This window comes from Phyllobates terribilis, unplaced genomic scaffold, assembly GCF_046119375.1.
Source record: "Phyllobates terribilis strain yellow unplaced genomic scaffold, ASM4611937v1 Scaffold_5__5_contigs__length_657084704, whole genome shotgun sequence".
In the NCBI taxonomy this organism is placed as follows: Eukaryota; Metazoa; Chordata; class Amphibia; order Anura; family Dendrobatidae; genus Phyllobates; species Phyllobates terribilis.
The window spans coordinates 44,828,200-44,853,335 of record NW_027362765.1 but is presented as its reverse complement, the minus strand read 5'-3'; the positions used below and the strand labels follow the sequence as shown (position 1 = coordinate 44,853,335).

General features: G+C 51.2%; 1 protein-coding gene across 2 annotated transcripts in view; it reads left to right on the top strand.

The window, feature by feature from the left end:
• Positions 1 to 25,136, top strand: part of LOC141271883 (uncharacterized) — a 235,008-nt gene that overhangs the window by 191,005 nt on the left and 18,867 nt on the right. Inside the window, exon 1 of one of the 2 annotated variants that reach the window (XM_073682091.1) lies at positions 21,163 to 21,231. The exons of the other annotated variant lie outside the window; for it this stretch is intronic. The gene's annotated coding sequence lies outside the window, so the exon portion shown is untranslated. Of the gene's footprint in view, positions 1 to 21,162; positions 21,232 to 25,136 lie in introns of those variants that run through there. 2 annotated transcript variants of the gene reach the window in all.

Here is a 25,136-nt window from a genome sequence, read left to right as displayed (position 1 = left end):
AGACGATGCGACTTGCATGATGCCGGCTGCAGAGCCTGTGTCCAGTGAGGCCTGGCTCAGGAAGATGCGGTGAAGTCTCCCCTTCCTTTCCCAACGGCTGCGGTAATGGTTTCTAGGTCAATGCATACGTGCATTCGCCTGCAGAATGGAAGAAGAAAGCCAAGCCAGGGATCCTGTGAAGAAAGCAGCCCCTCCGTGCATGGTAGTTCCTGCCTACTGACGTGGGTAAGTCAAATTCCCTTCTGACTTCAGGACTAATGCTCTCTCCCTGTGAATAGGTTTTGTTATAAAACAGACCTAGGAAAGCACAGAATAAAACAGAATAAAGAGTGTGCCCTTTGTAGAGCTAAATTATTACCATCATATGATAAAAAGTTGTGACAACATTGCAATGAAAAAACATGCACTACCGTTCAAAAGTTTGGGGTCATTTAGAAATTTCATTATTTTTGAAAGAAAAGTACATTTTTTTTCAATGACTCTAACATTAAATGAATCAGAAATACACGCTCTACATTGTTAATGTGGTAAATGACTATTCTATCTGCAAACATCTTGTTTTTATTGCAATATCTACATAGGTGTATAGAGGCCCATTTCCAACAACCACCACTCCAGTGTTTTAGTGGTACATTGTGTTTGCTAACTGTGTAAGAAGGCTAATGGATGTTTAGAATGGATGTTTAGGAAACCCTTGCACAAGTATGTTAGCCCAGCTGAAAACGGTTTGGCTGATTTGAGAAGCTATAAAATTGACCTTCCTTTGAGCTAGTTGAGAATCTGGAGCATTACATTTGTTTGTTCTATGAAACTCTCAAAATGGCCAGAAAAAGAGAACTTTCATGTGAAACTCGACAGTCTATTCTTGTTCTTAGAAATGAAGGCTATTCCATGCGAGAAATTGCCAAGAAACTGAAGATTTCCTACAATGATGTGTACTACTCTCTTCAGAGGAGAGCACAAACAGGCTCTAACCAGAGTAGAAAGAGAAGTGGGAGGCCCCGCTGCACAACTGAGCAACAAGACAAGTATATTAGAGTCTCTAGTTTGAGAAATCGACGCCTCACAGCTCCTCAACTGGCAGCTTCATTAAATAGTATACGCAAAACGCCAGTGTCAACGTCTACAGTGTAAAGGCGACTCCGGGATGCTGGCCTTCAGGGCAAAGTGGCAAAGAAAAAGCCACATCTGAGACTGGCTAATAAAAGGAAAAGATTAATATGGGCAAAAGAACACAGACATTGGACAGAGGAAGATTGGAAAAAAGTTTTATGGACAGACGAATCAAAGTTTGAGGTGTTTGGATCACACAGAAGAATATTTGTGAGACGCAGAACAACTGAAAAGATGCTGGAAGAGTGCCTGACACCATCCGTCATGCATGGTGGAGGTAATGTGATGGTCTGGGGTTGCTTTGGTGCTGGTAAAGTGGGAGATTTGTACAAGGTAAATGGGATTTTAAATAAGGAAGGCTATTACTCCATTTTGCAACGCCATGCCATACCCTGTGGACAGCGCTTGATTGGAGCCAATTTCATCCTACAACAGGACAATGACCCCAAAGCACACCTCCAAATTATGCATGAACTATTTAGGGAAGAAGCAGGCAGCTGGTTTTCTATCTGTAATGGAGTGGCCAGCGCAGTCTCCAGATCTCAACCCTATTGAGCTGTTGTGGGAGCAGCTTGACCGTATGGTACGCAAAAAGTACCCATCAAGCCAATCCAACTTGTGGGAGGGGCTTCAGGAAGCATGGGGTGAAATTTCTCAAGATTATCTCATCAAATTAACAGCTAGAATGCCAAAGGTCTGCAATGCTATAATTGCTGCAAAGGGAGCATTCTTTGACGAAAGCAAAGTTTGAAGGAGAAAATTATTCTTTCTAATAAAAATCATTATTTCTAACCTTGTCAATATCTGCACTATATTTTCTAATCATTTTGCAACTCATTTGATAAATAAAAGTATGAGTTTTCATGGAAAACACAATTGTCTGGGTGACCCCAGACTTTTGAACGGTAGTGTATTTCCAAAAGAATCCTCATCCTTATGAAAACCTGAAAGCAATAAACAGCATTAAAACAGAGGGCAGGAATTCACTTAAGGGACTTAAGAGTAAGACCCCTTATGTTCCTACTGAGAAGCAGGATACAAGTTCCGACGAGGTCTTGAAAAATGGGGAATTACAAGAATTCTATTCAGATGTTTCATCTTCATCCTGCTCCTCAGATGATAATGAAGGCCGTCCTTGTTTTCAGCAGAAGATACAGATAAACTAGTGTCAAGGATTCACATGATCCTGATTACTCACAGAGACCACCCACTGTGATCTCTGGGGCGAACAGCTCTCTGCTGCCCCCTGTCATCCGGACAATTGCACGATTGGCCGACGATCAATATAGGAGGCTGCAGGATGTTCTCACTAAGTAGTTATCGGCAAGCTAACAGTGAGCGTACAACATACACACCACCTTCCAACACATGGAATATATGTATATGCCCTCGTACGATCGCTGCTACTTCACGATAACCCAAGAAGATTATTAGCTGCCACCACCAATCAGTTTGGGCCTATTGGCTGCCTTATAGGTAGCGTGTGGCTTCGGGGGAGGCACGATTACAGAGCAAAAGAAACAGAACTATTAAATTTTATGTTTACTCCAAAGGGAGGCAGTGTTTATGAAAAAATATACAAAAGATTTTACAAGGGCAACAAAACAATACAGCATATACAGTTACAGAAAATAAAAGGGATTACAGAAGAACTTACTGCGACGCTGAGTCGCTTTTCACGGCCAGGCCGTGAGACGGTATAGTCAAGGAGTCCAAAGTCAAAGCCAGGAGGGTACGTCATAAACAGAGGGAAGAGGCAAAGTCGAAGTCAGGTAACGTTCGTAGATCAGAATACCAGGAGAAAAGCAGATCAGAGTTGAAGGGGTAAAACAGACGGATGGTCAGAACAAGGTCCAAGGTCAGGCAACAGTAGATCAATAAAGAGAACTCAAGGCACAGAGAACAAATCACACACTAGCTGAATGTACCTCTGGCAGAGATCTGGGGGAAACAGCTCAGTTAAGTAGCCAGGCATTCAACTGGGATATTGAACACCTGAAGATAGCCAATGCCTCCCAGTCTCAGATTGGACAGCACGCCCCTGTGCCAGATTGGTTGGTCAAGCTGTCAATCACAGTACTGACAGCTCCAGCACGCCCCTCTACAAGATTGGATGTCTGAGCTGTCAGTAACTATATCCCAGACACAGTGAGGGGTGGAACCGTGACACTTACTATACCGATCGCAGAGACGATTCTGTGTAGCCGGAAGAGAGCACCCCGATTTTGGCTGTTCTGAGAACGTGGCCCTTGCTTACACGAAAATATGTATCTCCCAGCACGAACGCAGATCAATATTCGGCTTGATCTTTTATGCCGAATTGGGCTCTGCCCACACACTCCCCTGTGATGACCTCACGTGGGCTGGTCTCCGCCCTTCATTGGTTTATTAAATCTCTAATTTCTATGATATCTCCTCGTTCGATGATCGCAGAAGTTAGCAAGCGATGCCATGTTTTTTATTGGGATTTTACCTTTCCTTAGACATCAAACATGACATGGCTGCAGTCATTTATCTCTTCACCATTGCGCTACAGCTCACCGGCAGGGCTCACAGATATGAAAAAATAAGCATACTGTTCCCCAATTAGCCCTGCCACTAAAAATATATATTCCATCACAATCGGAATTATACAAATTGCGCTATTCCATATTTCCTTTCGGTGCCTCAGAGTCTGGAGATTAAAGGAATGTGTAAATGGGAATGAACCGGCTATTCTAAGGATATAGAATATATATGTGATATATTCCCTTTTAAATGGAATCTGTCATCCCCTGGGACTTTTCAGACCGCTAATATGGGCATACAGGTGATAGAAATGTGAATCTATACTTACCTGTATGGCCCATATTAGCGGTCTGGTTGCTGTGTAATAGCAGAAATAATTTAATAAAAAAGCTAAGCCCCAGACGCCAAGAAATGCCTGCTTACTAGCCCTATTTCCATATTCACCCCACCTCCCCTGCACAATCCAGGGCCCTGTGACGTGCAGTTCCTAGCCGGATCCCGCGCCTGCCCTGTTTCCTCTGTACGGACGGCGCTCTTCTACCTGCTGTCAGTGTAGTGTTGTGCAGCAGGGAACTTGTGCGCAGGCGCCGGAGAGTCACTCTGCCTTCCCAGACGAGAGCTACCAGCTCAGATAGAGAATGGGATGTTCTTCCCCATTTATGTCTTGAGAGAGTACGACTCCTAGGCCAACTTCTAAAGCGTCTGTCTGGACCACAAATTCTTTCTCTAAGTCTGGTGCGACTAGGACCGGCTGCTTACATAGTGCCAGCTTCAACCGTGGGAACGCCATCTCTGTTTCTTTCGTCCATTTCACCATCGTTGATCTGGTGCCTTTTAGGAGATGCGTAAGTGGCACGGCCATCATGGCAAAATTTTGGATAAAACCGCCAGTAATATCCCACAATTACCAGGAATGCTCTCACCTGCTTCTTGGAGAGCGGTTGCGACCAGTTCTGGATTGCCTCCACTTTATTGACTTGTCGCTTTATTTCGCCTCTCCCAACAACATAGCCCAAGTACTTGGCCTCCTCCTTTCCAACAGCACATTTTTTTGGATTTATAGTAAACCCCACCTTCCCCAGAGCATCCAGAATCGCCTGTACCTTAGGCAGATGACTAGCCCAGTCTGGGCTAAAGACTACAATGTTGTCAAGTAGGCTGCGGCATACTGCTTATGTGGGCCTAGGATCCAATCCATAGCGCTCTGGAAGGTGGCTGGGGACCCCTGCAGTCCAAACTGCATCCGAGTGTATTGGAAACAACCTTCAGTTGTCGAGAAAGCCGTCTTCTCCTTCGCCGTCTGGGACACGGGGATCTGCCAGTAGCCCGTCAGGTCGAGGGTGGTAATATACCTCGCCGGTCCAAGCCTCTCGATGAGTTCGTCGACGCGGGGCATCGGGTATGCGTCCCACTTGGACACCTCATTCAGCCGGCGGTAGTTGTTACAAAACCTCCACTCCCCCTTGAGTTTTGGCATGAGGACGATGGGGCTCGACCTGATCAATTAAGATCACCTCTCTGCGTGCTTTATGAATCCTGTAGGGATTTAGGTTCACCCTTATGTGCGGCTCTGTTAGGATGTAATGCTCTACCACCTGTGTACGCCTCGGCAACTCTGAGAACAGGTCACGATTCCACTGTAGCAGTTCTTGACACTGTTGCTTCTGGGCTGGTGATAGTCTCTGCTATTGTGACATCTGCCACCTGGCCTTCGGGAGTGGCTCCCAGGCAAGGAGCTCCCATGGGTTCCCGATCTCGCCACAGCTGAAGAAGGTTCACATGGTACACCTGATGCGACTTTCTTCGGCCAGGCTGGTGGACTCTGTAGTTCACTTCACCAAGTTTCTCCACTACCTCATACAGGCCTTGCCACTTGGCCAGGAACTTACTTTTGACGGTGGGAATGAGAACCGGAACACGATCCCCAGGCTGGAACTGTCTCAGCCTTGCCAACCGGTTATACACCCTTGCCTGGGCTTCCTGCGCCTGGAGATGTTCCTTCATGATGGGTGTAACGGGTCTGGGAGGCGGAACCTCTGAGCTACTATACAAGGGGGCGGTCCTTGTAAGGGAGCGGGTGGCGACCAGGCAGGCAGTCACAGCAGGTGACCGGGCAGTCTCTGGAAGAACGGGCAGGAGGTCATGGCAAGTGACCGGGGCAGTCTCTGGATGAACGGGCAGATGGTCACGGCAAGTGACCGGGGCAGTCTCTGGATGAACGGGCAGATGGTCACGGCAAGTGACCGGGGCAGTCTCTGGGTAAAGGGTTGTTACGACCTGTGGCGGCTGATGGTAGACGTGAGCTCCCAGGTGAGAGTCTCTGGATAAATGGGTGGTCACAGCATGTGACGGCGGAGCCTCCAGGAAGACCAACAGACAGGCGGCAGATGAGCGCTCCCAGGTGAGCGGGCAGAAGTCTCTGGACAGGCGGGTGGTCACAGCACGTGACGGCAGAGCCTCCAGGTAGGCTAGCAGACAGGCAGCAGATGAGCGCTCCCAGGTGAGCGGGCAGGAGTCACTGGACAGGCAGGTGGTCACAGCACGTGACGGCGGAGCCTCCAGGTAGGCTAGCAGGCAGGTAGCAGATGTGCGCTCCCGGGTGAGCGGGCAAGCTGGTCCATAGACAGACTGACAGGAGTTGGAAGGCAGACCGTCGGACCTCAGGCAAGCAGGCAGGTAGCTGATGTGCGCTCCCAGGTGAGCGGGCAAGCTGGTCCTTAGACAGACTGACAGGAGTTGTAAGGCAGACCGTCGGACCTCAGGCTAGCAGGCAGGTAGCAGAATATCAGGCAGGAATAAGACAGCAAGCTGGCAGGAATCTGGCAGGTATCTGGCAGGTAACTGGCAGGTAACTGGCAACGGGACCTGAGGGCTGAAGCATAGTAGTGAACAGTGCAACAACATTGCTCGGGCACCTCCATTTTGGAGGAGGTGCCTTATATATGGTGAAGTCCTCCGGCCATTGGCCGGGGACTCCTTAGGACGGCGCGCGCGGCCCCTTTAAGAGGGAGGGAGAGCGCGCGCGCCCTAAGCACAGTGGCCGGGAAGGAGCGCGCGCTGCCAGCAGAGCGGGAGGAGGACGCCGGGCACGGAGCAGAGAGGTGAGGGGAACAGCGTCCCTGCCTAGCAGAGGGCAGGGACGCCGGCGCTACAGTACCCCCCCCCCCCCTTTAGGCCCCCCCTTTTTTAGGCCAGACAGAAATTTAGCAAGGATAAGAGGGGCATGGATGTTCTCCCGGGGCTCCCACGTTCTCTCCTCAGGACCAAACCCCTTCCAATCTACTAGAAAAAAGGTCTTTCCTCTTACCCTTTTGGTGGCAAGAATGTTCTCTACCTCAAACTCGTCCTCAGCAGAAACCGGAGCAGGAGGCGTACCTGTAGACTTGGAAAAAGAGTTAAGTACCACAGGTTTGAGGAGAGATACATGGAAGGAGTTAGGGATCCGTAAGTTGGCCGGGAGTTTCAATTTATAGGCCACCGGGTTGATCTGACTGATGACCTCCAGAGGACCGATGAACCGAGGCCCTAACTTGTAAGAAGGTATCTTGAGTCGGACATATTTAGATGAGAGCCAGACTTTATCTCCAGGACGAAATTGTGGAGGATCCAGGCGTTTTTTGTCAGCGTGTCTTTCCATCCGTTCGGACGACTGAAGGAGTGCGGATCGGGTACTCTCCCAAATGGAGGAAAATTTGCTAACGAGAGATTCCGCAGCCGGGTTGTCCACAGAGGTGGAGACAGGAAAAGGAATCCGAGGATGCTGACCGAAGACTACAAAAAACGGGGATTTGGAGGAGGATTCGCTCTCGTGATTGTTATAAGAGAACTCGGCCCATGGTAGGAGATCCACCCAGTCTGAATGATGGGCATTAACGAAGTGCCGGAGGTAACTGGTCAGGTTCTGATTGATCCGCTCCACTTGACCATTGGACTGTGGGTGGTAAGCGGAAGAGAAGTCCAGGGTGACGTCTAGCAGTTTACAAGTGGCTCTCCAGAAGCGTGAGGTGAACTGTACCCCACGATCCGACACGATGTGGAGGGGCAGGCCATGAAGACGAAAATTGTGACGAATAAAGTCTTTAGCTAGCTCGGGTGCAGACGGGAGGCCTGGCAGGGGAACGAAATGAGCCATCTTGGAGAAGCGGTCAGCGACCACCCAAATGACCGTACAACCGGCAGAGACTGGGAGGTCAGTTATAAAGTCCATTGCTATATGCTGCCAGGGGGCAGCAGGTACAGAAAGCGGAAGGAGGCGACCGGCTGGCAGATGTCTCGGAACCTTGTTGCGGGCGCAGGACACACAGGCAGAAACAAAGTCTATTACGTCCTTGTGCAGGGTAGGCCACCAGTAGTGCCGGGTAATAAGCTGGAGGGTCTTTTTCTGACCGGCATGGCCAGCCAGTTTAGACGAGTGACCCCAGTGAAGGATCTTCTCCCGATCAGGTACTGATACGAACGTCTTTCCGGGAGGGAGACGATTTAGACTCACGGGAGCCACCTGCATTACTCTGGCGGGATCGATGATGTGTTTCGGATCTTCCTCGAGATCAGACACCAGAAAGGATCGAGACAAGGCGTCCGCCTTGACGTTTTTGTCAGCCGGGCGAAAATGAAGAACAAAATCAAAGCGAGCAAAAAACAAGGACCACCGGGCTTGGCGCGGGTTAAGTCTCTGGGCATGCTGGAGGTAAGCCAAGTTCTTGTGGTCAGTGTAAATTATTACCGGGTGAAGAGCCCCCTTGAGCAGGTAACGCCACTCCTCCAATGCCAGTTTGATGGCCAATAACTCTCGGTCTCCTATGGAATAATTGCGCTCTGAGGAGGAGAAGAGTTTAGAGAAGAAGCCGCAAGTTACCATCCTCCCGGAAGATGATTTTTGAGTAAGTACCGCTCCGGCTCCAGAGGAGGAGGCGTCAACTTCCAGGAAGAACTGCTTGTTGCCGTCCGGGCGATGCAGCACCGGGGCGGAAGAGAAGGCCTGTTTTAAGGAAAGAAAGGCCTCCTCTGCTTCGGGCGGCCACTCTTTGGGATTAGTACCCTTACGGGTGAGCGCGGAAATTGGGGCAGTCCGGGAAGAGAAGTGTGGTATGAAGAGGCGGTAGTAGTTGGCGAAGCCCAGGAACCGCTGAATGGCCTTCAACCCCTCTGGTCGAGGCCATTTCTCGATGGCAGACAGTTTCTCTGGATCCATTCGTAGGCCGGTCTGAGAAATAATGTAGCCCAAAAACAGAAGCGAGGTCTGCTCAAAGAGGCACTTCTCGTATTTAGCGAAGAGGTGATTCTGCCTGAGCCTGAGCAGGACCTGACGAACGTCCCTCCGGTGAGTCTGGAGATCCGGAGAGAAGACCAAGATGTCGTCCAGGTACACCACTAAGCAGGAGTAGAGAAGGTCCCGGAAGATGTCATTGACCAACTCTTGAAAGACGGCAGGAGCGTTACAGAGACCAAAGGGCATTACCAGATATTCATAGTGGCCGTCCCGGGTGTTGAATGCCGTCTTCCATTCATCCCCCTGACGGATACGAACCAGGTTGTACGCCCCACGGAGGTCCAGTTTGGTGAAGATTCTAGCCCCCCTCAGACGATCAAATAACTCCGGAATGAGCGGAAGGGGGTACTTATTCTTCACCGTGATCTGGTTAAGGCCTCTATAGTCTATACAGGGACGGAGAGAGCCGTCCTTCTTTTTGACGAAAAAGAAGCCTGCTCCCGCCGGGGAGGTAGATTTCCGGATGAATCCCCTGGCCAGATTCTCCTCAATATATTCGGACATCGACCGGGTCTCAGCAGCGGATAATGGATAAATACGCCCACGGGGAGGAGTAGTACCGGGTAACAGGTCGATAGGGCAGTCGTATGGTCTATGAGGGGGTAGTGTCTCTGCCTCCTTTTTATTAAAGACCTCAGCATAAGACCAATAAGGAATCGGAAGTCCAGGTAGATTAGCTGGGGTAGGAGAAGGACGGACGGGATGGACGGGAACCAGACAGGTCTTATGGCAGTCCTGTCCCCAGCGAAGGACCTCTCCGGTCTGCCAGTCAAGCACGGGTGCATGTCTCTGGAGCCAAGGTAGACCTAGCAAGAGGGCGTGAGAGAGTCCAGGCAGAACATGAAAGGAGATACTCTCAGAATGCAGCATTCCCACCTGCAGAGTAATGGATTCGGTGATGAGTTGGATGGGGCGTGGTAAGAGACCCCCATCCACAGCAGCAACAGACAAGGGTACAGCCAGAGGTTTGGTGGGGATGCGGTATTTCTCTACCAGGGACTGTGAAATAAGATTCCCGGCTGCTCCAGAGTCAAGTTGGGCTAGTTCGAAATAACGGTTCTCCCCGCAGACGATTGAGACTGACAGCAGCAGAGATGGAGAGGATTTATTCTTGTCTAGGTCGACCTCTCTGAGTGAACCTAGACACAGGCGTTTCCCGACCTCTCCGGGCAGGCACGGATCCGGTGCTCCTTACTGCCACAGTAGAAGCAGCTCCCCTCGGCACGGCGTAAGTCCTGACGGGTTTTGACCATCTTGGTCTGGTCGACCTGCATAGGCTCAGGAGAGTGTACCTGGGGAGAGATGGAGGGAGTGACGGGTTTCTGAAAAGTAGGAGCTAGACGTGGAAACCTCCTCTCACGGGTGACCTCTTTGGCACGCTCCTGGAACCGTAGGTCAATCCGGGTGGCAAGAGTTATTAGGTCATCGAGAGTGGTAGGAATGTCCCGACCGGCAAGTTCATCTTTAATACGGCCGGACAGACCCTCCCAGAAGACGGATACCAGAGCGTCGTTATCCCAGGCCAGCTCCGAGGCAAGGGTACGGAACCGTATGGCATATTGGCCCACGGTGAGACTTCCCCGACGGAGGCGTAGCAGTGATGATGCGGATGAGGTCTTCCGTCCGGGTTCGTCGAAGACTTTCCGGAAAGCCGTGAGAAAGGCAGGCAAGTCGGACACCAGGGGGTCTCCTCTCTCCCATAGAGGATTTAGCCAGGCCAGGGCCTCCCCGGTGAGATGGGACATGATGAAGGCAATTTTGGCCCGGTCGGAGTTAAACTGGTGGGACAATAGTTCAAAGTGCAGGGTGCACTGATTTATGAAGCCCCGAGCCTGGGCGGAGTCGCCTCCGAAGCGAGGAGGTGCAGAAAGCCGGGGTCCGGGTTAGGATACCATGGTATTAGTGGGCAGCGGAGCTGCCGGATTGCGAGTCATGGCACTGGCGGAGGTTGCTGGCGGAGCAGTCAGAGTGTCCAGGCGAGAATTGACATTCCGCAGGTGACCCAGGATGGACTCCTGTTGGGACCTCTGACGGGACAGTTCATGACACAGGTCCGAGAGCGAGAGAGCTTGGGTGCCACCGGGTTCCATGGCCCGAGCAAACTGTAACGGGTCTGGGAGGCGGAACCTCTGAGCTACTATACAAGGGGGCGGTCCTTGTAAGGGAGCGGGTGGCGACCAGGCAGGCAGTCAGTCACAGCAGGTGACCGGGACAGTCTCTGGAAGAACGGGCAGGAGGTCACGGCAAGTGACCGGGGCAGTCTCTGGATGAACGGGCAGATGGTCACGGCAAGTGACCGGGGCAGTCTCTGGATGAACGGGCAGATGGTCACGGCAAGTGACCGGGGCAGTCTCTGGGTAAAGGGTTGGTACGACCTGTGGCGGCTGATGGTAGACGTGAGCTCCCAGGTGAGCAGGCGAGAGTCTCTGGATAAACGGGTGGTCACAGCATGTGACGGTGGAGCCTCCAGGAAGACCAACAGACAGGCGGCAGATGAGCGCTCCCAGGTGAGCGGGCAGAAGTCTCTGGACAGGCGGGTGGTCACAGCACGTGACGGCAGAGCCTCCAGGTAGGCTAGCAGACAGGCAGCAGATGAGCGCTCCCAGGTGAGCGGGCAGGAGTCACTGGACAGGCAGGTGGTCACAGCACGTGACAGCGGAGCCTCCAGGTAGGCTAGCAGGCAGGTAGCAGATGTGCGCTCCCGGGTGAGCGGGCAAGCTGGTTCATAGACAGACTGACAGGAGTTGGAAGGCAGACCGTCGGACCTCAGGCAAGCAGGCAGGTAGCTGATGTGCGCTCCCAGGTGAGCGGGCAAGCTGGTCCTTAGACAGACTGACAGGAGTTGTAAGGCAGACCGTCGGACCTCAGGCTAGCAGGCAGGTAGCAGAATATCAGGCAGGAATAAGACAGCAAGCTGGCAGGAATCTGGCAGGTATCTGGCAGGTAACTGGCAACGGGACCTGAGGGCTGAAGCAGAGTAGTGAACAGTGCAACAACATTGCTCGGGCACCTCCATTTTGGAGGAGGTGCCTTATATATGGTGAAGTCCTCCGGCCATTGGCCGGGGACTCCTTAGGACGGCGCGCGCGGCCCCTTTAAGAGGGAGGGAGAGCACGCGCGCCCTAAGCACAGTGGCCGGGAAGGAGCGCGCGCTGCCAGCAGAGCGGGAGGAGGACGCCGGGCACGGAGCAGAGAGGTGAGGGGAACAGCGTCCCTGCCTAGCAGAGGGCAGGGACGCCGGCGCTACAATGGGCATCACTTTCACCATTCTCTCCTGCAACTGGGCGACATGTTCAATGATGCTCCGGTGGGGAGGTGACCTCGGCCTCCCAGGTTTCCTTAGCGATGTCTAGGAGACCTCTTGGATGTCGGCCATATAGGAACTTGAACGGAGAGAAGCCAGTGGAGGCTGAGGGACTTCTCTGATGGAGAAAAGTAGAAATGGAAGTAGGTAGTCCCAGTCTCGCCCATCCTTTTCAACGACCTTACTGAGCATCGCTTTTAAGGTTTTGTTAAAGCGTTCCACCAGGCCGTCCGTCTGTGGATGGTGAACTGATGTCCGTATCTGGGCAATCTGAAGGACTCTACATAGCTCCTTCATCATTTTGCTCATGAAGGGAGTTCCCTGGTCTGTCAAAATCTCTTTTGGCAGACCGGTCCGAGCAAAAATATGGACCAGCTCCCGGGCTATGCTCTTACTGGACGAGCTCCTTAAGGGTATCGCTTCGGGGTACCGGGCCGCATAATCCATGACCACCAGGATGTATTGGTGGCCCCTGGCCGATTTAACTAAGGGACCCACGAGGTCCATGGCAATCTTCTCAAAGGGAACCTCTATCACTGGTAGTGGAACTAAGGGACTATGGAAGTGGGAGGAGGGCGCGGTTATCTGGCAGGGTTGGGGCAGGACCTACAATAGTTTAGGATCTTTCGGTAACATCCTGGCCAATAGAATCTCCTCGTTATCCTTTCCTGGGTTTTCTCAACCCCCAGGTGTCCCCCAAGAACATGTGAGTGGGCCATATATAATACCCTCCGTCGGTATGGCCCTGGGACTAACAACTGTTCCACTATCTCTTCACCTTTTAATTTGGTCACCCGGTATAATAGCTCCCCCTGAACTGAAAAGTGTGGGTACCTGGTGTCTGCCCCCGGCTCCTGAGCAACCCCATTACAGACAGTAACATTGTCCCACGCCACCTTCAAGGTCAAGTCCCAAACTTGAGCAGACCCAAAGTTCTTTCACTTTCTAACACAGGGAGGCCGGCCTCCTCAGTCACAGCCTCATCATCGTCTCCGGCAAGGACACACAGTGGGAACTCGTCCACTTCAGATGTCGACCGGGGTATTTCCTTAGGGACGCCAGGTTCACGTGACTCAGTCCGGTCCCCTTTCCCCACAAGTCCCAGAAAAAAGGAAAATCGCACCCCAGTATGATGGGATGTATCAGGTCCTTGACCACCCCGGCCTCGTGGGATTGGGCACCACTGTCTGTTCCCACTGTCACTCTCGCCACCGGGTAGTCCCCATGTATGCAATGTACACCTACAGTTTTGGCAGGGATCAGCTGGTGGGGAAGGGTGGCACTGATTAGGGTCACCAGACTCCCTGAGTCCAATAGTCCAAGCACCATCACCCCATTGATGGACACGGCACATGCCGCGGTTCCTCACCAGGTTGGCCATCCATGCTACAGGCCGGATAGGCATAATAGGAACAACGCCGGCCTAAGCTGCAGTCCATTGATTCAGGGGAGATATGGCACCGAGCGGCTATGTGTCCAGGATTATGACAACACCAACAGACCATGTCCTTAACAACAGTCTTTGCATAGCCCTCAGCGGAATTTGGACGACCCAAGTTTGTGACTCTAAATCCCTTACGTTGTGAACTCCCCTCCCTTTGGGTATTCCAGTACGGGGAAGTGACGATTTTCAGTTTCCCGTGGGATTTCTCGACAACCTGGTACCACTCTATTAGGCCTACCAGGTCGTCCACTTTCCGAGGATCACCCTGGGCAACCCAGGTCTGCACCGGCCTGGGAAGGGAGTGGATGAATCTGTCCATCACCACATGCTCTTGACCATTTGGGCAGGAGTGGAAGACTCTGGCTGCAACCATTTTTGGACTAGTAGTAACAAGTCAAACATCTGTGATCGAGGGGGTTTGTCGCCAGCATACGCCCAGTGGTGGACCCTTTGAGCACTAACAGACATAGTCACTCCAGAGTGTGCCAATATCTGAGTTTTTAACTTGGAATATTCCTGTGCATCCTGCAGGGCCAAGTCATAATAAGCCTTTTAGGGTTCACCCGTCAAATAGGAAGCCAAGACCTCTGCCCACTGCTCCAGCGGCAGCTTTTCCCGCTCTGCTACCCTTTCGAACACAGTCAAAAATACGTCAACATCATCCCCTGGGGTCTTCTTTTGCATAGCTCACCTTACCGCCTTCTGTACGTATGAGATATCATCTGGAGTTGGAGGAGGGGCGGTTTCTCTGGTGGGGACCTCCCCTGCTACTAGTTACACCTGCTGTTGCTGCTCTCGGTGCTGCTGCTGCATGTGCTGCTGGCTCTGCACCAGGTGCTTAATGAGCTCCTCCATGCTGCCGGGCTTCTTTGGCTGGCTGGCGGTCTTTACCCAGGACATCCACCGTTCTCTGTGGCAGATACACGTGTTCCTGGAATCTTACATGTACTCTCTCATCAACTGTGGCAAGATGACTCACTCGGCTGCTTCCAGAAGTAGACTGGGACACTGTTTCCTCTGCTGGTTTATTGCACAGCATAAAACTCTGCAGGTTCAACAAAATAAGCATGGCTTTTCTGGCATAACGGAAAAACAAAAGATAAACGATCGCACAGTCCATAGGAGTGTGGGTGTGAAGACCCAGGGTCTTCTGTGGGCGTAACACTACTCAGACAACACAGGGTGAGGGTAAAACAGCATAGCAATACTTTGTGGTGGAATAAAGCAGAGAATAAGCACATAGAACAGTCCCAGCAAATACCCAAGATGGCACATTACAGTCTCACCCTTCCTTCTCCGCCCGCCTGGGATAGAACAGCTGCACTTTGGGACTTCCAGGAATGACTACCTCAACCAGTGGCCCCCTGCTTCTGGCAGGCCCCCACAGAGAGAAGGTAGCGGCAAGCTTAGGAAGCTAGCAGTCCATCGAGGTACAAGGCCAGGAGACTCGAGGGTCCAACCCTGGCCTTTCTGAGAGTTTCCATGGGGCCAGATAACCGGCGGGTTCCAATCTGGCTTCTCTGAATGTCTACATGGGTTCCAGGCGACCGGTGGGTCCCTCCTGGCAACCCCAAACAACATATCCATTGGGCCAGGTGACTTCCTCGTCCCACCCTGGTCTCCCCAAAAGTATCCGTGGTCTCTCTGATGGTCAATGGCGCAGATCCGAATCTTTCCAGTCTGGGCTAATACCCGTAGGCTAGAATCATGTAAAATCCAAATCTGTGTCTCTTTGGATGCCATGCTATCTATTTGCTTTCCTGAAGGATGTCTCTCATTCTCCTTGTAAAGTCTTTCTGATGATCCTTGATTCTGCTTGCAGTACTACAGACATCCCTGTTTATATTTACATCTGTGTAAGGTCATCAGTCACAGGTACGAGGTAAAGGTGCATGGCTCACCAGGTCTCATTGTTTGAGCTAATCAATTTACATAGTTGGCATCACAGGGGCTATTGTAAATAAACTTTCAGCTGACTTAGTATAATATGTAATTAGCATAGTAACAAACAACATTGTTCACCTAACCAAGAGGAGACAGCAATGATCTCTCACCTTCCTCATGATACCCCATCAGGTGATATTTTGCATGGTGCCTCAGATCAATGTCGATTGACAGTCATTTTATATTTCTTCCATTTTCTTACTATTGCACCAACAGTTGTCTCCTTGTCACCCAGCATCTTACTTATGGTTTTGTAGCCCATTCCAGCTTTGTGCAGGTATATGATCTTGTCCCTGACATTCCTAGAAAGCTCTTTGGTCTTGCCCATGTTGTAGAGGTTAGAGTCTGACTGATTAATTGAGTCTGTGGACAGGAGTCTTTTATACAGGTGACTATGTAAGACAGCTGTTTTCAATGCAGGTAACGAGTTGATTAGGAGCGTGTAACCCAGAACTCATAATGTTTTGTAGGGGATCAAATACTTATTTCTCACTGCAAAATGCAAATAAATTTATCTAATTTATACAATGTGTTTCTTGTTTTGTTTTTTTTGGGGATATTCTATCTCTCAATGTTAAAATCAACCTACCCTTAAAATTCTAGACTGTTCATGTCTGTCAGTGGGCAAACTTACAAAAACAGCAAGGGATCAAATACTTATCTCCTCCACTCTGTGTATATGTAATATATACACACAATTTATCATGTAATATGTGTGTGTGCTTCTTTATAAACCATTGAAGTGGGAGGCGAGGCTCTGCCTTTTCAATCTGTAGGCTTCTTGTCCTTGGGGCGGATCCTCTCTCTGTGGTGCTACCGTGGGTTCCGGAAAATCAAATTACTGGTAAGTACCGTATATACTCGATTGTAAGCCCACTTTTTCAGCCCATTTTTTAGGCTGAAAAAGCCCCCCTCGGCTTATACTCAGTATATACATAGTCCAGTGGTGGATAGTGGGGGGTTTGCAGTGGCGGAGGAGCGGGGCACACGCAGTGGCCAGCTGCTGCAGCTACCACATGTGCCAGCTACTAAAGGGAAATTAATATTCACCCTTCTCCAAGCAGATGGGAGTGGAGAGGGGTGAATATTCATTTCTTTAATGGCGTGTGCACAATGTCAGCAGTGCCGCAGCTCCCGCTGCAGCTCAGTGATCCTCTGTGCCCACTAATAAAGAGAATGTACTGTATATACATCCTCCACGCCCATGGTCGTGGAGAAGGGTGAATATGCATTCTCTTTAGTAGCGGGTATAAGAGACAGCTGAGCCGCAGCGGTAGCTGCGGCGCTGCTGACACTGCACACGTCATTAAAGAACAGGGAAATTCACTCTTCTACACGCACATAGTCCTGGCGTGGAGAGGAGTGAATATCCCCGCAGCTCACCTCGGCGTCTGACAGCGCATGGCAGTGACGGTAGAACAGGAGCAGCGCTGGAGTACAGGGGAGGAAGGCGAGTATGTTGTTTATTTTTTTTAATGTGTGCAGTGATGGGGGACCATACATACTAGGTTTGGGATGAGGGGGCCATGCATACCAGGATTGGGGATGAGGGGGGCCATGCATACCAGGATTGGGGGTGAGGGGTGCCATACATACCAGGATTGGGGATGAGGGGGCCATGCATATCAGGATTGGGGATAAGGGGGGCCATGCATACCAGGATTGGGGATAAGGTGGGCCATGCATACGAGGATTGGGGATGAGGGGGGCCATGCATATCAGGATTGGGAATGAGGGGTGCCATGCATACCAGGATTGGGAATGAGGGGTGCCATGCATACCAGGATTGGGAATGAGGGGTGCCATACATTACCAGGATTGGGAATGAGGGGTGCCATACATTACCAGGATTGGGAATGAGGGGTGCTATACATACCAGGATTGGGAATGAGGGGTGCCATACATACCAGGATTGGGAATGAGGGGTGCCATACATACTAGGATTGAGGATGATGAGTCTATGCATACCAGGATTGGGAATGATGAGGTCATGCATACCAGGATTGGGTTGAGGGGAGCCATGCATAACAGGATTGGGGATGAGGGGGCCATGTATACCAGGATTGGGGATGAGGGATGCCATGCATACCAGGATTGGGGATGAGGGATGCCATGCATACCAGGATTGGGGATGATGGGGCCTTGCATACCAGGATTTGGGATGAGTAGACAATACTTACCAGGATGGGGAAATTTACCAGTAGCTGCTGCATTTCTCACCCTAGGCTTATACTTGAGTCAATAAGTTTTCCCAGCTTTTTGTGGTAAAACTAGGTGCCTCGGCTTATATTCGGGTCGGCTTATACTCGAGTATATATGGAAATTATTATTTGGCTCATTTGTTTCATTTTGCAAACTTTGTCCAGTTTCAAAACTTGTGTAAAAAGCCCATGTAGTTTTAGGTCCAATTTATGTAGAAATATGAAAAATTCAGAAGGGTTCACAGTAGTGATGAGTGAGTATGTTCTGTTAACCCTTTCGGCGAGCATGAACAAGTGCTCGCCAAGTATTTACAGCGTGCTCGGTGTTATGTTTGAATCACTCCCGTGTGCATGATTTGCGACTGTTTGACAGCTTTATTACATGTGAGGAATGTCTGTTTCTTAGGCATTTTTCACATGTAATAAAGCTGTCAAACAGTCGCTCGCAAATCATGCACACGGGAGTGATTCAAACATAACACCGAGCACGCTGAACATACTCGGAAAACACCCGACCATGCTCGTAAATCTCGAGTAACGAGCATGCTCGCTCATCACTAGTTCAGACTTTTAACCACCACTGTATTTGAGAAAGATATTATAATTTCATCTTCTGTTATTTTTGGTGTTTCTCTCAAAAGTGAACGGTTCCCTTTTTAACACCATCATGGCATGGGTAATAATTCTAAGTCCTATGTGGGATTCAGGTGTATGGAACGTGCTCAGGAGCTGAGCCTGCTCCACATAAGTCAGGTGCCAATTTTGTAATCCAGCCAGCACCTACATTTAAACGCCGCTGTTAATCTTTGACAGCAGCATTTAAATGGAGCGATTCACTGGCACAGTTGATCCAATTCCCATTTTCCCCTCACTACCAGCACCACTCCATGTACATGGGTTACTTATGGGTTGACATGGCAGCCTGTGACCATCTGAAGGCTTCATAGGACATATGGAAATCTTACTATATACTGTAATACTATAGAAAAAATAATCACAAAAAAAATCATTATCAAGTGTCCTAGAAACTCTAAACGTTAGCGTAAAAATTGAAAAAAAAAGAAAAGTTTAAGGAAAGTATGAAAAAAATACAAAACCAACGTTTGAATACCCCTTTCCCTTCCAAATTAAAAATAAGTATATTTGGTATTTCCACATCCATAAAATGAAAATGAGGTTAAAATAACCTCATACAGTAAACGTTATAAAGCAAAAGAAATCAAATTGTCATTTTTGGGTCCCTGCACCTTCCGCCAGAAAATGCAATAAAAAGGAGATCAAAGCATTGTACGATATGTATGTTCCCCCAAATATTATCAGTAATAAAAATAAGATGTCATTCAAAACAATAAGTAATCTCACAAATAACAATCTATAAAATCGCGACATGCACGGAATTATAAAAAGGGGAAAAAATGAAAGCACGGGAAGGGGATAAAACACTCACATATATACATTAAACCAGCACATTTCTGCTTCGTACACCAACAAGCGCGGCTCCGCTCCACAAACCTCATGCACGTGTGGCTCCGCTAACCTCTTCCACACGCGACTCTGCACAGCACGCGCGGCTCCGCTCCGCTCACCTCTTACACACGCGGCTCCGCCCGTACACCTCGTACACACACGGCTCAGCTCCGTACACCTCGTACACACGCGGCTCCTCTCCGCACATGTCGTAGCCACACGCGGCTCCGCTCCGTACACCTCGTACACACGGGACTCCGCTCCGCACACGTCGTGCACGCGCGGCTCCGCTCACCTCTTACACATGCGGCTCCGCTTCGCACACGTTGTACACACACGGCTCCGCTTCGCACACGTCGTACACACACGGCTCCGCTTCGCACACGTTGTACACACACGGCTCCGCTCCGTACACCTCGTACACGAGCGGCTCCGCTCCGTACACCTCGTACACGCGCGGCTCCGCTCCGTACACCTCGTACACGCGTGGCTCCGCTCCGTACACCTCGTACACACGCGGCTCCTCTCCACACATGTCGTAGACACACGCGGCTTCGCTCCGTACACCTCGTACACACGCGGCTCCGCTCCGTACACCTCGCACACGCGCGGCTCCGCGCCGTACACCTCTTACACGCACGGCTCCTCTCCGTACACGTCGTACACGCGCGGCTCCGCTCCGTACACCTCGTACACGCGCGGCTCCGCTCCGTACACCTCGTACACGCGCGGCTCCGCTCCGTACACCTCGAACACGCGCGGCTCCGCTCCGTACACCTCGTACACGCGCGGCTCCGCTCCGTACACCTCGTACACGCGCGGCTCCGCTCCGTACACCTCGTACACGCGCGGCTCCGCTCCGTACACCTCGTACACGCGCGGCTCCGCTCCGTACACGTCGTGCACACGCGGCTCCGCTCACCTTTACACATGCGGCTCCGCTTCGCACACGTCGTACACGCGCGGCTCCGCTTCGCACACGTCGTACACGCGCGGCTCCGCTTCGCACACGTCGTACACGCGCGGCTCCGCTCCGTACACCTCGCACACGCGCGGCTCCTCTCCGTACACCTCGCACACGCGCGGCTCCGCTCCGTACACCTCGCACACGCGCGGCTCCGCTCCGTACACGTTGTACACGCGCGGCTCCGCTCCGTACACCTCGTACACGCGCGGCTCCGCTCCGTACACCTCGTACACGCGCGGCTCCGCTCCGTACACCTCGTACACGCGCGGCTCCGCTCCGTGCACCTCGTACACGCGCGGCTCCGCTCCGTGCACCTCGTACACGCGCGGCTCCGCTCCGTACACCTCGTACACGCCCGGCTCCGCTCCGTACACCTCGTACACGCGCGGCTCCGCTCCGTACACCTCGTTCACGCGCGGCTCCGCTCCGTACACCTCGTACACGCGCGGCTCCGCTCCGTACACTTCGTACACGCGCGGCTCCGCTCCGTACACTTCGTACACGCGCGGCTCCGCTCCGTACACCTCGTACACGCGCGGCTCCGCTCCGTACACCTCGTACACGCGCGGCTCCGCTCCGTACACCTCGTACACGCGCGGCTCCGCTCCGTACACCTCGTACACGCGCGGCTCCGCTCCGTACACCTCGTATACGCGCGGCTCCGCTCCGTACACCTCGTACACGCGCGGCTCCGCTCCGTACACCTCGTACACGCGCGGCTCCGCTCCGTACACCTCGTACACACGCGGCTCCGCTCCATACACCTCGTACACACGCGGCTCCGCTCCGTACACCTCGTACACACGCGGCTCTGCTACATCCACCCTGTAAACCCCTCCTGACCCCACACATAACCTTCACCTCATCCAGCACCATGACAACCAGCACAGCAGAGTCCTGCATCCACTGAGGCCCCTGATCATGTGACCCCTGACTCCTCCCCTCCTGTGACCTCATCACAGGTCCTGTGCGCACAGAACAGCCATATATGTGGTGGCGGCTCTGCAGGTGGAGGTATGTGTAGACCCCATTACTGGGCGCAGGGGGCATTAACCCCTCCATTCCTGGAGATAGTGCCCCCTCCCCCAGTCCTGCCATGTGTATATGTACAGTAATATAACGCTGGATGTGTTCATGTATACAGGGGACATTAACCCCTCCATTCCTGGAGATAGTGCCCCCTTCCCCCAGTTCTGCCATGTGTATATGTGCAGTAATATAACGCTGGATGTGCTCATGTATACAGGGGACATTAACCCCTCCATTCCTGGAGATAGTGGCCCCCTCCCCCCAGTTCTGCCGTGTGTATATGTACAGTAATATAACGCTGGATGTGCTCATGTATACAGGGGGCATTAACCCCTCCATTCCTGGAGATAGTGCCCCCCTCCCCCAGTTCTGCCATGTGTATATGTACAGTAATATAACGCTGGATGTGCTCATGTATACAGGGGACATTAACCCCTCCATTCCCAGAGATAGTGCCCCCTTCCCCCAGTTCTGCCATGTGTATATGTGCAGTAATATAACGCTGGATGTGCTCATGTATACAGGGGACATTAACCCCTCCATTCCTGGAGATAGTGGCCCCCTCCCCCCAGTTCTGCCATGTGTATATGTACAGTAATATAACGCTGGATGTGCTCATGTATACAGGGGACATTAACCCCTCCATTCCTGGAGATAGTGCCCCCCTCCCCCAGTTCTGCCATGTGTATATGTGCAGTAATATAACGCTGGATGTGCTCATGTATACAGGGGACATTAACCCCTCCATTCCCGGAGATAGTGCCCCCCTCCCCCCAGTTCTGCCATGTGTATATGTACAGTAATATAACGCTGGATGTGCTCATGTATACAGGGGACATTAACCCCTCCATTCCTGGAGATAGTGGCCCCCTCCCCCCAGTTCTGCCATGTGTATATGTACAGTAATATAACGCTGGATGTGCTCATGTATACAGGGGACATTAACCCCTCCATTCCCAGAGATAGTGCCCCCTTCCCCCAGTTCTGCCATGTGTATATGTACAGTAATATAACGCTGGATGTGCTCATGTATACAGGGGGCATTAACCCCTCCATTCCCGGAGATAGTGCCCCCTTCCCCCAGTTCTGCCATGTGTATATGTACAGTAATATAACGCTGGATGTGCTCATGTATACAGGGGACATTAACCCCTCCATTCCTGGAGATAGTGGCCCCCTCCCCCCAGTTCTGCCATGTGTATATGTACAGTAATATAACGCTGGATGTGCTCATGTATACAGGGGACATTAACCCCTCCATTCCCGGAGATAGTGCCCCCCTTCCCCCAGTTCTGCCATGTGTATATGTACAGTAATATAACGCTGGATGTGCGCATGTATACAGGGGGCATTAACCCCTCCATTCCCGGAGATAGTGCCCCCTTCCCCCAGTTCTGCCATGTGTATATGTACAGTAATATAATGCTGGATGTGCTCATGTATATAGGGGGCATTAACCCCTCCATTCCCGGAGATAGTGCCCCCTTCCCCCAGTACTGCCATGTGTATATGTACAGTAATATAACGCTGGATGTGCTCATGTATACAGGGGGCATTAACCCTTCCATTCCCGGAGATAGTGCCCCCTTCTCCCAGTTCTGCCATGTGTATATGTACAGTAATATAACGCTGGATGTGCTCATGTATACAGGGGGCATTAACCCCTCCAATCCCGGAGATAGTGCCCCCTTCCCCCAGTTCTGCCATGTGTATATGTACAGTAATATAACGCTGGATGTGCTCATGTATACAGGGGACATTAACCCCTCCATTCCCGCAGACAGTGCCCCCCTCCCCCAGTTCTGCCATGTGTATATGTACAGTAATATAACGCTGGATGTGCTCATGTATACAGGGGGCATTAACCCCTCCATTCCCGGAGATAGTGCCCCCTTCCCCCAGTTCTGCCATGTGTATATGTACAGTAATATAACACTGGATGTGCTCATGTATACAGGGGACATTAACCCCTCCATTCCCGGAGATAGTGCCCCCTTCCCCCAGTTCTGCCATGTGTATATGTACAGTAATATAATGCTGGATGTGCTCATGTATACAGGGGGCATTAACCCCTCCATTCCCGGAGATAGTGCCCCCTCCCCCCAGTTCTGCCATGTGTATATATACAGTAATATAACGCTGGATGTGCTCATGTATACAGGGGGCATTAACCCCTCCATTCCTGGAGATAGCGCCCCCTTCCCCCAGTTCTGCAATGTGTATATGTACAGTAATATAATGCTGGATGTGCTCATGTATACAGGGGACATTAACCCCTCCATTCCTGGAGATAGTGTCCCCTTCCCCCAGTTCTGCCATGTGCATATGTACAGTAATATAACGCTGGATGTGGTCATGTATACAGGGGACATTAACCCCTCCATTCCCGGAGATAGTGCCCCCCTTCCCCCAGTTCTGCCATGTGTATATGTACAGTAATATAACGCTGGATGTGCTCATGTATACAGGGGGCATTAACCCCTCCATTCCCGGAGATAGTGCCCCCTTCCCCCAGTTCTGCCATGTGTATATGTACAGTAATATAACGCTGGATGTGCTCATGTATACAGGGGGCATTAACCCCTCCATTCCTGGAGATATTGCCCCCTTCCCCCAGTTGTGCCATGTGTATATGTACAGTAATATAACGCTGGATGTGCTCATGTATACAGGGGGCATTAACCCCTCCATTCCCGGAGATAGTGCCCCCTTCCCCCAGTTCTGCAATGTGTATATGTACAGTAATATAACGCTGGATGTACTCATGTATACAGGGGGCATTAACCCCTCCATTCCCGGAGATAGTGCCCCTTCCCCCAGTTCTGCCATGTGTATATGTACAGTAATATAACGCTGGATGTACTCATGTATACAGGGGACATTAACCCCTCCATTCCCGGAGATAGTGCCCCCTCCCCCAGTTCTGCCATGTGTATATGTACAGTAATATAACGCTGGATGTGCTCATGTATACTGAGGACATTAACCTCTCCATTCCCGGAGATAGTGCCCCCTTCCCCCAGTTCTGCCATGTGTATATGTACAGTAATATAACGCTGGATGTGATCATGTATACAGGGGACATTAACCCCTCCATTCCCGGAGATAGTACCCCCCTTCCCCCAGTTCTGCCATGTGTATATGTACAGTAATATAACGCTGGATGTGCTCATGTGTACAGGGGACATTAACCCCTCCATTCCCGGAGATAGTGCCCCCCTCCCCCCAGTTCTGCCATGTGTATATGTACAGTAATATAACGCTAGATGTGATCATGTATACAGGGGGCATTAACCCCTCCATTCCCGGAGATAGTGCCCCCTTCCCCCAGTTCTGCCATGTTTATATGTACAGTAATATAACGCTGGATGTTCTCATGTATACAGGGGGCATTAACCCCTCCATTCCCGGAGATAGTGCCCCCTCCCCCCAGTTCTGCCATGTGTATATGTACAGTAATATAACGCTGGATGTTCTCATGTATACAGGGGGCATTAACCCCTCCATTCCTGGAGATAGTGCCCCCTTCCCCCAGTTCTGCCATGTGTATATGTACAGTAATATAACGCTGGATGTACTCATGTATACAGGGGACATTAACCCCTCCATTCCCGGAGATAGTGCCCCCTCCCCCAGTTCTGCCATGTGTATATGTACAGTAATATAACGCTGGATGTGCTCATGTATACTGAGGACATTAACCTCTCCATTCCCGGAGATAGTGCCCCCTTCCCCCAGTTCTGCCATGTGTATATGTACAGTAATATAACGCTGGATGTGATCATGTATACAGGGGACATTAACCCCTCCATTCCCGGAGATAGTACCCCCCTTCCCCCAGTTCTGCCATGTGTATATGTACAGTAATATAACGCTGGATGTGCTCATGT